This window comes from Ambystoma mexicanum, chromosome 10, assembly GCF_040938575.1.
Source record: "Ambystoma mexicanum isolate Mex_15411 chromosome 10, UKY_AmexF1_1, whole genome shotgun sequence".
Classification (NCBI taxonomy): domain Eukaryota; kingdom Metazoa; phylum Chordata; class Amphibia; order Caudata; family Ambystomatidae; genus Ambystoma; species Ambystoma mexicanum.
The window spans coordinates 490,009,052-490,024,245 of record NC_090932.1 but is presented as its reverse complement, the minus strand read 5'-3'; positions in this window follow the sequence as shown (position 1 = coordinate 490,024,245).

The window sequence follows — 15,194 nt, the reverse complement described above, 5'->3', positions numbered from 1 at the left end:
CTACGTAGCACTTTCACGCATATGTACAATTGACGGTCTATTTCTAATAAACTTTGATGCAAGTAAAGTAAACACTGATATTCCTTGCATTTTAGAATACAATAGACTTCGTTCACTATACACCCCCCCATCTACAAACATATCCTGTTCCACAAACAGGAAAACTTTCTAAAAGAAAACTAAATCAAACAGAAATGCAACAGGATGTCACTGGAAATCCTCCAAAGAGACTAAAAGAAACTAAAACTTCATCAAGTACCACAAACAAAAAAGAATCAATTAGGGAAAGTAAACCAGGTACTTCTTTAAAGAAGGAAGACAAACTCCAAAAAAGCAGTTAGATACAGAACTACCTGGACCATTTAAATTCTCAAATATAGTTGGTGTAAGTTGCTACGCAAATGTAGCAATGAATATTCTATTTCAATTACCACCAATTGTTGACAACATTTACTTACACAGTACAGACCCATTGTGTTTGCAAATGTTAGTACTTCACAGAAATGCAGCAAACAATCCTGACAACACGTATAGGCCCTCATTACGACCCTGGCGGAAAGTGACTGACCGGAGCGCCACAGCGTAAATAGCGTTTCCGCCATTGCACGAAGGAGCAAAGTGCGGCCCATTCCGACCCATCGGGCACGAGCACCACGCCACGGCGGAAGTGCAAAGTCCGCGATGGCGGAAATGACCCCAAAACGGCCCACACCGCCGCCGTACGGCGCCCTAGGTGCAATACCGCCACCCCTCTTAGCGGTCACCGCAGTGTGCGCCTACCGGAAAGTACGGTGACCGGAAATATACGGAAACGGAAGTTAAAACATGGGCCCGGAACGGGAAACATCCCGGCGTACACCTATAAAAACACTAAAACCACACAACCACTAAAATCACTACCCTGAAACACACCCCAACCCGTCACCCACTCTAGCGAAACCAAGAAAAATGGGAAAAGTAGCGAAGAAAGCGTGCGACCGCAAGCGGCAGGTCCACTTCTCCCGTGAGGAACTCACCGTGCTAACAGAGACCCTCCAGGAGAATGCTGCCGTCGTCTTCTCCACGCAAATGACCAGAACGGCACTTGCAAACAAGAAGACCATATGGGCTCTTGTGGCACAGCGGGTAAGTGCGGTGGGGACCGCACCCCGCACCCCACAGCAATGCCGCAAGCGATGGGACGACCTGCGGATACGCGTCCGCAGCATACTCTCTGCCAACCGCAACATTGCCACAGCCACCGGGGGCGGTCCTGAATCACCCATCAAGTTGACCCCCTGGGAAGAAATCTGTGCCTCCACCATCGGAATGGAGAGCATAGAGGGAGTCGGAGGGATGGAGAAAGGAGTGCAGACATCCGAAGATTCAGGTAGGTGGGCCAGATAAAACAATGCCAAATCCACACAGTCCATCCATGTGAAGTACCATGCGTCCACATAGTGCAACAGAAACACATGTCCAGGAGAACGTCCACACACATCGGCCTGATAGCGCACGTTAAAACCCACAATAAATACATAAATAATTAAAAACCCCTAATACACGCACTACACGTGCAGCAGGCACACCCAAACTGCAGGCTGCCAAACAACTGCACCCTCACTCCACACACAAATGAAAGCACCTCCAAGGCCCCGACCCAAATCACCCTCAGGTACCACCCCAAAGCATGTGATACAATGCCATTCCAATTCCCACAGACCCATCAATAACCCTCGCCCTCCTTTACTCCACCACAGGGTCCGATCCAAACGACGAGCTACAGGACACCCCTACCAGCACACCTGCAAAGAGGGCCAAGACCAACGGCCAGAGACCCTCCACCTCAGCTGCACGCATCAAGACACGGCAGCAGCACAAATCAGGTGGCAGCACAGAGGAGGGAACATCAACAGGCACACCAGCAGCCAGCATGGCCACAACACCACCACCACAGGTCCCCCCAATGGATGCCACAGAAGGCACTGCCTCTGGTGGCAGCAGCACCATAGGTGACACCCCATTGATGGCAGCATGCTCGGACACAGAAAACGGGGATGTCGAAGTCAGATCCATCCATGACCTGTCCCAATCCCCCTGTCTGTCCCATCCCGTACAACATGAGGATACCACGCAGGTGCAGCCACAAGACGACGACTGGCCATCCCCCACAAGCCCTGTGGCAAGGCAACATGAGGACAACAGCCCCTCTGTGACACCCCCGCAAATGGCCATGGCCCAGCAGAGGCAACAGTCCCTCGACAAGTTAATCGTACAACAGCAGCAAATGGCCACACTCCTCAAGGACCATGCCGATGAATGTGGGGGCACTAAGGCAGACATAGAAACATCAACTGAGACACTTAGGGCAGAAATGGAGAGAGGTACAGAGACGCTAAGGGCACAAATGGAGAGTAGCACCGAGAGCCTGAGAGTCCAAATGGAGAGTAGCACCGAGAGCCTGAGAGTCCAAATGGAGAGAAGCACCGAGAGCCTGAGGGGGGAACTGCATGCGACGTCCAAAGACGTATGTGCCGAACTTGCCGCAGTGCGCCGTGTGCTCACTGAGCTCTCGCAAACCCTTAGGGACATGCATGGACGTGAGCAGGCAGACACATCATCCGTTGCAAGTTCCGTCCAGGGCAGCCCCCAACGTAGATCTGGAAGAAACCTGCGCTCCACAGGCAGGGGTGCCCCTGATACCCGCAGAGGGGGCTTGCAATAGCGACAGCCCACTGACAATGAGCATCTTTGGACACTGGTGTTCGGGGGGGAGGTAGGAGGGTGGAGGGGGTGTGTTGGGCTCACTTGGGTGGCGGGTCGATAGGGTGTTCAACATGATATCACATATGCCATAAAAAGTGCACGATCAACCAATGAGATGTGTGGACATTGATCTTTGTGTACTAGGCCATCATAGGCGTACAGTCCATATTGTGCATGTCCCAGACACACGCAGTGCCACGAGTCCCGTGTCCATATATCAGCCACCAGGCGTGAGTGCTAGAAGCATACATCAATGAGATGCTGACGAATGTCACGGGCCTCCGGTGCCTCACAGACTCCATGAGGTGCTGCCACATCCCCACCCTCATCATGACCATCATCAGGTGCTTGCAGTTCTGCGTCAGGGGGCATGGGCACATTTCTACGTACGCACATGTTGTGGAGCATGACACATGCCATCACCATCTTTGCAACCTTCTCATGGCGGTACAGGAGTGCCCCGCCAGACCTGCTGAGGCAGTGGAAACGAGTCTTCAGTAGGCCGAATGCCTGTTCTATGACTACACGGGTACGTGAGTGGGCATGGTTGTAGTCCTCCTCATGCTGGTCCCGTGGGTTCCGGACTGGTGTGAGGAGCCATCTCTTCAGTGGATATCCAGCATCACCTGTATGTGGACGAGAAACGTATGATGTGGAATGCCATTGATACGTACGCACACCCCCCCCTCCTTCCTGCCAGGTCATTGCCAATTCACATACCCCACATCATCATGCATGTAATGAGACTCACCGAGTAGCCAGGATCTGTTCCCTGCGTGTCGCTCCATGTAGCGTGGTATTGTAGAGTTCCTCAAGACCATAGAATCATGGGTTGATCCAGGGAATCGGGCACAACAATGTGTAATGATCCTGTTGGAGTCACACACATTTTTTACATTCAGGGAATGAAATTGTTTCCGGTTGCGGTACTGGGCCTCCATAGTATGTGGGACGACCAATTCAACATGGGTGCAGTCGATGGCACCAATGCAACCCGGTATGCCGGCTAGTGCATGGAATCCCACTTTTGTGTTGGTAATTTCCTGCTCCGAGCGTGGTAGAGAGATGTAGTCGTCTGCGTGCTGCAGGAGGGCATCGAGCACTTGCAATAGTGTCCGTGAGAACAGTGGCTGAGAAATGCCGTGCAACTGTCCGACTGTGTGCTGGTAGGTGCCTGTGGCCAGGAAGTGGAGTACAGACACCACCTTCAGTAGGGGTGGGATGGCGGTTGGGCTATCAATCATGCTGACAAGGTCAGCCTGTGTCATGTCCACAATGGCGGCTATGGTGTCCCGGTCCAAACGGTAGAGGGTGTGGATCTGCTCATCAGTGAGGTTGAATGGATGTGCTCGGAGGCGTGGGATTGCGGGCTGCCTGCGTGGTGGTAGTGGCTGTGCTGGCGGCCCTTGCTGGCCCTGCCTTGGCCTCCTCCTCCTCCTGCGTCTCCTCCGTGCGGCTGGTTGTAGATGGTGTTCGTCTTCTTCTTGGAGTCGGAGCACTTGCAGTGCTATCAGGTCCCCCAGGGCCAACATCGCGAGTCCTGCCGGTAGCATTTCGGTGTGGTTGTGGGAGGAGGCTGGCTGTGCAATTTATGTGTTTTCAGGCTGTATGGCCTCCACCTGTGGTGATTAATTCCACCTGTGCAAACTGCTCTCCCCTTTGGCCGAGCACGTCCCGCGCACAACGCTGCAATTCGGGGAATGGTATCTTGCTATTGCAATCATGTATTTGTACCCGATGGCCGTGTAAGATTGGTTGATATGTTCATTCTGCTGTGGTCCCATTGTTTCCCATACTATCTGTGCAGTCGCGAACAGACTTGTGAAGGGTCAGTGGAACGTAGTACTCGAGTAACGGTGGGCCCTCATGCATCACTGTACCGAGTTGCAACGACGGGCGGGGCGTCCCATTTGTGGGTGAAGGCAGTTGCCATTTTCACACACAGCCGCACTCGATTGAATAATTAGTGATTTCAAACGGCCACAGATGCCTTTTCGACGTGATGTTGCAAATGAGGAATTCGAAGGGCGGCGCTTTCGGTTTCCAGCTAGCGGCGAGGAGATGCCCACAGGTCTGACTGCAAATATAACGTTCTATTGTTCAGTGTCCTTGAGACAGGGCCCATGGCGAGGGAGCAATGATTGATATGAATAGTTTGGGATGCGCAATAGCTACGTGGGCGATGAGGCCGGCCGTTCCCAGATACATGTTACTTCACAACACTGGAATTACGGCCTGGGGCACTGTGGATTTAGCAGGCTGCATAACGCACAGACTCAATGGATGTTTCTAATGTCATGTGAGTAAATAATCAGGCGTTTTGGTCCCGGGATGGGGGAATGATGAATGGAGGCATGGGCAGGTGATTTGATACAGAGTTTGCCATGTACAGGGCTTCTTGGGATCTTTCCGCCTCCCCTACGCTATGTGATGCAGGGCTGCCTTAGTGGGACCATCGTCTATCTGGCCTTGTTGAGCCCTCCCTGTCTCGAGGCGCACTCAGACACTTGTGTCCATGCACGTTGACATTCCCATCTGATGGAATCTGTTTTGACAGACGCATGCACAGGTACACTCGTTTGTGATGGTGTTTGCACCTCGATATAGATGGTTATGAGTCGCAAGTGGTTTTGGGGTGGTGATGATCTTTTTGAGTGGGCTAGCATGCATATGGCTGTGGATTTGGTGTGATCATTGAAGTGAGTTGTTGGAATGTAGTTCTGATGGCCATTCTGTTCTTTTTCTTTTCTTTTGGTTGACAGGTATCTCCTCCCCTTTTGCCACTGCCATCTGTATGCCACTCCTGCAGATGGGGTTTACTCCCGACACCTGCTGCTTCGTGTTAATCAGTGGAGCAGCATTACGATCTTATGGGACGATCGCCAATGGCCCACATGCCCTTACGCAGTACTGGTGGCTCGGAGCAACATTTCGGCCTTTCAGCTGGACTAGTGCCTCCCCATTGGGACGGCCCTGCGGTTCTGTGCGCTTCCATGTTGCCTTTTCGTACGTGAATGTGGCTCTGTGTACCATGGGGGAACAGGGCGACACACAGGTAGTGGCTGGTCATTTCTTGCGGATGCAGCCCACGATGGTGATTAGTGTTTTGGAGTTCATGGCCTGATGGCTGTATGGGCTTGGTGACTTTGATGTGCATTAAATTTCTATTCTGATTTGGCCCGTGTAGCGTTTTTCTTTGCAAGTGATGTGGCATATGCCGATTTGGGGGGCGATGTGTTGTGAGGAGATCTGCATTGGGTTCCAGCTTCGGGGTTTAGTTGCGTGGTACTGTGCTGGGCGCGTTTGCCTACGAAGCCCAGTGAGGTCAGGGATGGGGGCTGCCAATATGACTGTTTGAATGTTGTCATGCTCAGGGGCGGGGGATTGGGTTTTGTGTAACAGATGCCGGTCAGCCAGGTGGACTGGTGGAATGATGTGATTTTCTGAATATTGCTGGTCTCAGGTGCCTGTGTTAGCATGCGTTTCTTGGTGGGGGACTGTGGTCATGTCCATTGGGATGGCTTCTGTATTCGTGCCATCTGTGCCCTGCAGCTCCCATTGGCCCCTCTTGTGTTTCTTTTGTTCGTTGCCATGCATGGGTGACTTGTACATTTCAATGGTTGCATTGTGACTTCATTGCACCTACGGGGAGTTGTACTTTGTGGGCAGGGAGCGGTGTACAGGCACTCAGTGGGGCCGTTTACGGTTGATTCGCGATGCCGTACTTCTCGCCATGGCGGAATGGTACATTACGCCATGCCCGATGGCGTTAGGTACATGTCCGCTAGGGTCGGAATTGGCGTACCCTTGCGCCATGGTGGTGTTTGCGGTTTGGCATGGCGCGCGCGCGCGTGCTTGGTGCAGTTAGCGTTGGCGTTCACTACGGTGTCGCTAATGGCTTCGTACTTTGCGGTGACGGGTCATAGTCGCACCGAGCGCTATTCGATGGCGGTATTGCATTTCCGCCATCGTTTTTCGATTTCCGCCAGGGTCGTAATGAGGGCCATAGTGTTTTTGGAATAAGACGACAATTGGACTACTGTGCTGGAATGGTGAAATTCACTATAAACTCACAGGAAGATCCACAAGAATTTCTAATGTACTTACTATTAATACTGGAAAACAAAAACATACCTATAAATGAAATCTTCCAGATTTCATACATGTGGAAACATACATGCACTCTCTGCAACAATGTGACACAAGAACAAATCCCCAATGAGCGCTTTGTCTATATATCAATACCTAATTGTGAATCCGTTCCATTTCAGCAACTTGTACAAAATGCAAACCACGGTAGATTATGTTCTACCTGCAATTCGGATAATCGCTCCACGTTACTAATACAAACACATAGTAAATACGTAATACTAATGCTTCTACGTTACAATGCAGATGGTACGAAAAACAACTGCAAGCTGACTGGATTCACACATGGTCAAATTTCACTTTGTAGGAAAACCTTCACAACAATAGGTATAATCTACCACGCAGGAGCCACAACCAACTCACGGCACTACACTGCAGATATAAAAAAAAAAAGTGGATGGTTTGAATGTAATGATAGTACCGTTACTCTAAAGCAGAGATTACCAGCTAATCTTACAAACGCGTATTTAATGTTCTTAAAACCAAAATTTGATAACTGAACTGTACTTAAACCTTAAGTACACTTGTAGTAAAAAAATATAAACTGACACAATATTTCAAAACCTATCTAACTGCCCAAAGATTCTACAACAACTAATCAGATAAATTAATACCACTCAAATAGAGCAAAAAATAGACAGTTAGAATACGCCAATTGTTATCTAACTGTCCCAAAATTTACAAATATGCAAACAGATAGATCAATACCATGAAATTATATCAAAACATAAACAGTTTGAATACGCCTACTGGTATCTAACTGGGCCAAAATTTTACATTATCCAAACAAATACCTAATATCTTACTGCTCACAAAAACTGGAACAATCCAATGCATAAAGCATTAGGCAGAAATAACAAGTAAACGCGGAAAACAAACAAATAAATAAACTGTAGCATAACAGAAAAAGGTTTTTTTTAATCCAACATGGATTTTTTTTCTCCCACAGACCCAATGATTTTAGCAACAAACTCAGAAACCTTGCACATTGCACAGTACTCTGGTTTGTAATCTACTAAATATGAGGGTCAATAAAAAGAAGAAAATGTTGATTGTACAATGTAATAAGTCATTATAAAATACTAATACTAACATGCTATTTTCTTTTATTACAGAAATGAACAAGAAAAACATGGACTCCCGTTACTAAACCAAATAGTACGTATAACAAGATAAATACAACCATCGCAGCATATCACACCCATACAAGCTTATAACATTGTTCCTTATAAATTTGTTTTTGACCCAAATTTAAAAGCCAGTATGGGTGTGATATGCTGCGGTGGTTGTGGCCAGGGCATACACTCTTGGATGCATGGCCAAATGGCCATGCACCCAACATTCTATACCCTGGCCACAACCACTCCAGCATATCACACCCATAGATGCAAACATTGCAACCATTGTTATGTCCGCGGACAGGGGGAAGGTCCTAGGACACATTCAACTTGCCAGAGGACAATACAAACAGCGTCCTCATTACACCCCCATTTTCTTTATGTACGAACATTTGTGGACACTGCGATTGTTCTTAAAACATTTTCACCTTGCCAACGAACAATACAGACAACGTCTCCAGGACACCCCCTGCAAACATTCCAAGACCCCATGAGTGTTCTTAGAACACTTTCAAGTTGACACCGAATCCATTCTGTTTATTTACGAACATTCCAGAACAGCCGTGTTGTCCGCAGACAAATCGAACACAACAAAAGCGTCTAGCACATAAATAAAATACAACTTTGAACCTATCTCATACTCCCCCATCCTCCCCAAAGACTTCTACACACAAACACACTCTACTAAATACACATTTTGAACAAACTTTAACCGCACTGTCCGCGGACGTCCGCAAATGCAAGATGGCGGGCGCGACAGAAAATCTGACACGCATTCACGCACCGCGCCGCCCAATCAGCGAACACGTTGCATGTCCGCGGACATGACGCAAGCCGCTGGTCCAATCGGGGTGCTGTCCGCGGAGCAAACAGGGAAGTCCGTCCGCGAAGCGAACACAGATATCACTAATTTTTTTGCCTTACATTTTGGTCATTTTTAAAAAAACTACTGGACGGATTTACACCCAATTTGCAAAAGCACGCTTTCGGGACCAGGCCGCCGCTCCTGCCACAAATTTGGTGTAAATCCATCCAGCGGTTCGGGCTGTAGCCATGTGCAAAGTTTTTTCCCAAAAAAAGTAGTTGGGTCACTCTGAATTTTTTTGCAAAGTTTGGTGAGGATTCGTCCAGGGGGGGAAAAGTTATAGGGGGAGTCCCAAAACTTTTTTTTTTTCCCATAGACTGAATGGGAAAAAACTTTGCGCACGGCTACAGCCCGAACCGCTGGACGGATTTACAGGCAAAAAATTTAGTGATATCTGCGTTCGCTTCGCGGACGGACTTCCCTGTTCGCTCCGCAGACAGCACCCCGATTGGCCCATGGGCTTGCGTCATGTCCGCGGACATGCGACGTGTTCGCTGATTGGACGGCGAGGGGTGTGGAGCGCGTCAGATTTTCTGTGGCGCCCGCCATCTTGTATTCGCAGTCGACCGCGTACAGCGCAGTGAAACGTGGCCAAAAAATTGTATTTAGTGCCGTGTGTTGGTGTGTAAGAGTGTTTGGGGAGGGTGGGTGAGTATGAGATAGGTTCAATGTTTTGTTTTTTTATGTGCTAGACCTTTTTGTTGCGTTTGATTTGTCCGCGGAGAACACGGCTGTTCTGACATTTTGTAAATAAACTAAATGGTGGGGTGTTTAGAGGACGGAGTATGTGTCATTTTTGTTCGCAAGGAAGGTAAAAATGAGCTATGAACACTCGCGGTGTACTTAATTGTTCGTAAATACACAAACTGGGGGTGTCCTCAGGACGCTGTCCGTATTGTAATCTGTCTAGTTGAATGTGTTCTAAGAACACTCGCAGTGTCCCGAAATGGTTGCAATTACACAAAATGGGGGTGTTCTGAGAACGTTGTTTGTATTGTTCGTTGTCACGGTGAAAGTGTTTTAAGAGCACTCCTTTTGTTCGCTAATAGTACAATTTCCTAGGGGTTTCAACCGACTTTTTGTCCACTAAAGAAACGATAAATCTGGCTGGTGTGCGCCGACATTATGTGATAATCCTATGACTGGCGTGATTGACCTGGCTGACTTGCTTTTGCAACACTAAATCATATCTCCCACCCCTAAGCCTGATATTATCAAAGCATTCATATTCCCGCCTTTCTCTGTGACGTTACAGGGTGCGTAATGAAACGCGCCCAGTCGTCTCCAGTACTACGCGACTTTACACAGAACCCGGAAGACAACACACATTATGTCACAACACAGCGCGCCACAATTCGGAATATGAAACTGTGATTTAAAAGCAAAGAGCAAGATTGTAAATGTTGTAAAGTACATTTATTTGACATCAAATGTTTAGAGAATATTCAGCAATTTGCATTTTCTTTGTTGTCGATCCGCAAAAGTTCATGTTGAGACACGCGATGTTCCTTTGCGGTACAGAGAGTGTTAGATCAGCTTACAACTCAGTGCGCCACAATTCGGAATATGAAACTGTGGTTTAAAAGTAAACAGCAGGATTGTACATTTGGTAAAAAACATTTATTTCACATGAAATGTTTAGTGAATATTCAGCGATTTGCTATTGTCTCTGCTGTCGATCAGGAAAAGTTTATTTGGAGCCATGCGTTGTTCCTTTGCGGTAGATAGGCTGTTGGTTTATGATAAAAGCAGTAAATGGTCGCTCTGATAATCGGAAGGTTGCTCCAACAACGAGCCATTAGACCACCCTATTGGTTGGTATGTTGTTTGTAGCCGCTAGTACTGCGTAAGGGCATATTGGTCCTTGGCGATTGTCCCATAAAATGGTGAGGGTCATGAAGTTGCATATTTGGACTTGCACCTGGCAGTTGAAGACCCCATCTGCTGGAGTCTGTAAATCATGACATAGACAAAATGGGGCCACGTACCTGTTTTAAAAAACATAAATTAGTCTCACCAGCCGATCTTCATTAAAATCATCATTTTATTTATTAGGGCATGAAACTATTTGCTATCGAAGATAGTGCAACAGAGTATGTTAATAATAAAATAATAATATTTTCCCTTTCATATAGCGCTAAGAACCGTGAGGTATGTAAGCGGTGCGTATTATTAACCACGGTGTGTGGTGCTCATTTATCGACCACGGAAGGATGAAAGGCTGACTTTCGCCTTGCCGGGATTCAAACTTGCGTTAGCAAGCTGTGCACGGATGTCAAAGCGAGCGCTGTACTCGCTGTGCCACTTGACAGGCTACAGTGAAGTGGCACAGCGAGTAGAGCGCTTGATCGCCTATAAACCAGTTAAATTATTTCTATTAACCCACCCTGTGTCGTCTGCCTTTTTCAGAGCCCTCTAAACAACAGGGGATCAATTCGGCAGTGATAGTGCGCGGTAGAAAACATTATGCCACTTTCAACGAACAAGTTCAACTTGAGCGGTCTTTAATGCTACGCTATTGTAATTATATTTGGTATAAAGTAATCTAAAGGGTTACTTACAGTACAATTGCAATTTCCATTGTCTACGAGTGGTGCAGTCCCAAAATACGACTCTGCGTGTGCCAACAATCTTTCGTATAGTGATATAATATGTAAAAGTGGTTTTGTTTCAGAAATTTCATGTTTATCTTCTCTTACGTTTTAGCAACACTCCTTCAAGAGAAGTCTTTCATCACAATCTCTGTCTGTCAAGGTCAAAACACAATACAACCTTATAGTCCGCTTCGTGAGCCTCTCCGGGGCCCGAGAAAAAAATGGAAGCAGCTGACCTTCACTGTGAACGAGCATAAATTCTTACTTTGCAACATTCTGTGTAAAGCCATCTGTAGAAGTTGTGGAAGCAGCTGACCTTCACTGTGAACAAGCATAAATTCTTACTTTGCAACATTCTGTGTAAAGCCATCTGTAGAAGTTGGTTTTTGCACGGCATGTTTGTATATTGTTTGCGTGATATTAAAAAAAACTAAAAACCTATGAAATTCAGTGAAAAAAACTTTGTTAAAGGGACGTTATGGTTAAGTTGCGCTATTAAAAAACTATGAAATTAGGTGAAAAAACTTTGTTAAAGGGACATTATGGCTCAAAGTAAAACCGAAAAACTCCTGAAATTCGCCAGTTATGGTAACATAAGGAACCATAACTCGCGCCACCGTGCACTGCTAACACTAACACCCAGGACATCAAAGATGACATCACAAATGTCATTGATGACATAACTGATGACATCACATGGCTGGCTCTCCCTTTTTATCCTTTACTGACATATCGAAGCCACATAGTTTTCTTCAGTACAGTCAGGAAGTAAAAATTGAAAAGGTACTATATTTGTAGACTTAGGGTCTTGTCACATCATATGAAACATGTACATAGCGGAAGATACAGGCTTGAAAGAGAGCAATCCTTTCTGTGCATGAAGATAATCATTATGGTTATCAGCACTTCCTCATAGTTTTATTTTTATTACTCTACCTTCCCTCTATATGCTCATATTTGTATACATTATACTCACTCTCCATAGAGTGAATGGGAAAAAAATTTTGGTCGCGCATACAGCCCAAACCGCTGGACGGATTTCCACCAAATTTGGACCAGGAGCAGCGGCTTGGTCCCGAAAGCATGCTTTTGCAAATTTGGTGAAAATACGTCCAGTAGTTTTTTTTTAAAATGACCAAAAAGTAGGTAAAAAAAAATTAGTGATATCTGTGTTCGGTTTGCGGATACACTTCCCTGTTCGCTCCACGGAAAGTGTCCTGATTGGCCAATCGTCTTGCGTGATGTTCGCGGACATGCAAAGTGTTCGCTGATTGGACAGCGTGGAGCGTGAAGCGCGTCAGATTTTTCGTTAGCGCCCACCATATTGGATTCGCGGACGTCCCCGGACAGCGCGGTGAAACTTTGTTCAAAATGTGTATTTTGTAGAGTGTGTTGGTGTGTAGGAGTGTTTGGGGCGGGTGGGAGTGTATGAGATAGGATGAAAGTTGTGTTTGTTATGTGTTAGACGTTCTTTTTGTGTTCGATTTGTTTGCGGCCATCACAGGTGTTCTGAAATGTTCTAAATAAACTGACTAGGGGGTGTTCAAAGGAGTCAATATGTGTCAGTTTTGTTCGCAAGCAAAGTGAAACTGTTCTAAGAACACTTGCGGTGTCCGGGGAGTGTTCGTAGGTGGTGTCCTGAGGACGCTTTCCATATTGTTCTCTGTCAAGTTGAATGTGTTCTAAGAACACGCGCGGTGTCCTGAAATGTTCGCAAATAAACAAAATGGGGGTGTTCTGAAGATGCTTCTAGGAACACTCGCGGTGTCCGGGGAGTGTTCGTAGGGGGTGTCCTGAGGACGCTGTCCGTATTGTTCTCTGTCAAGTTGAATGTGTCCTAAGAACACTTGCGGTGTACTGAAATGTTCGCAAATAAACAAGATGGTGGTGTTCTGAAGACGCTTCTAAGAACACTCGCGGTGTCCGGGTAGTGTTCGTAGGGGGTGTCCTGAGGACGCTGTCCGTATTGTTCTTTGTCAAGTTGAATGTGTCCTAAGAACACTGGCGGTGTCCTGAAATGTTCGCAAATAAACAAGATGGTGGTGTTCTGAAGACGCTTCTAAGAACACTCCCGGTGTCCTGGAATGTTCGTAGGGGGTGTCCTTAGGACACTGTCCGTATTGTTCGTTGTTAAGTTGAAAGTGTTGTAAGAACTATCGCGTTGTTCTGAAATGTTCGTAGGGGGTGTCCTGAAAACAGTGTCCGTATTGTTCGCTGGCAAGTTCAAAGTGTTCTAAGAACACTCACATTGTTCGCGGACATTAAAAGTTTCCCATGGATCATAGTTGAAATGTTTGACTCTATGGATGTGATATGCTGCGGTGGTTGTTGCCAGGGCATAGAGACTTGGGTGCATGGCCATTTGGCCATGCACCCAAGACTCTATGCCCTGGCAACAACCACCGCAGCATATCACATTCATATTTGCTTATAACTTTGGGTGAAAAACAAATGTATAAGGAACAAAGGTATTAGATACTATGGATGTGATATGCTGCTATGGTTGTCCTTATTATTGTATACTTACTGTTTGGTCTAGTAATGGGAGTACATGTTTTTCTTCTTCATTTCTGTGATAAAAGAAAATAGCATGTTAGTATTAGTATTTTGTAATGACTTATTACATTGTATAAGCAATATACTTTTATTTTTTTTCGACCCTCATATTTAGTAGAGTACAAATCAGAGTACTGTGCAATTTGCGCAGTTTCTGTATTTGTTGCTAAAATCATTGGGTCTGTGGGAGAAAAAAAAATCCATGTTGGATTAAAAAAAAAACTTTTTCTGTTATGCTACAGTTTATTTGTTTGTTTGTTTCCAGTGTTCACTTGTTGTTTCTGGCTAATGCTTTATACTTTGCTTTGTTGTATTTTTTTGGAGCAGTTACAGATTCTTCATTTGTTTTGATATTATAAAATTTTGGAGCAGTTAGATACCAATTGGCGTATTCTAATTGTTTATTTTTTTAACATATTTAAGTGGTTTTGATTTACCTATTTGGATATTGTTAAATTTTGGGACAGTTAGATACCAATTGGCGTATTCTAACTGTGTATTTTTTGGCCTAATTTAGTGGTATTCATTTATCTGATTAGTTGTTGTAGAATCTTTGAGCTGTTAGATAGCTTTTGGAGCATTCTAACAGTTTATATTATTTTAACACAAATTTATAATTTTGGGACAGTTAGATACCAATTGGCGTATTCTAACTGTGTCTTCTCTGGTCTAATTTAGTGGTATTCACTTATCTGATTAGTTGTTGTAGAATCTTTGAGCAGTTAGATAGCTTTTGGAGTATTCTAACAGTTTATATTTTTGTAACACAAATTTACCTAAAGGTTTAAATACAGTTTATTTATCAAATTTTGTTTGTAAGAACATCAAATAAGCATTTGTAAGATTTGCTGGTAATCTCTGCTTTAGAGTAATGGTACTATCATTACATTCAAACCATCCACATTTCTTTTTTATATATGCAGTGTAGTGCCCTGAATTGGTTGTGGCTCCTGCGTGGTAGATTATACCTATTGTTGTGAAGGTTTTCTTACCAAGTGATATTTGACTATGTGTGAATCCAGTCAGCTTGCAGTTGTTTTTGGTACCATCTGCATTGTAACGTAGAAGCATTAGTATTACGTATTTACTATGTGTTTGTATTACTAACGTGGAGCGATTATCTGAATTGCAGGTAGAGCATAATCTACCATGGTTTGCATTTTGTAC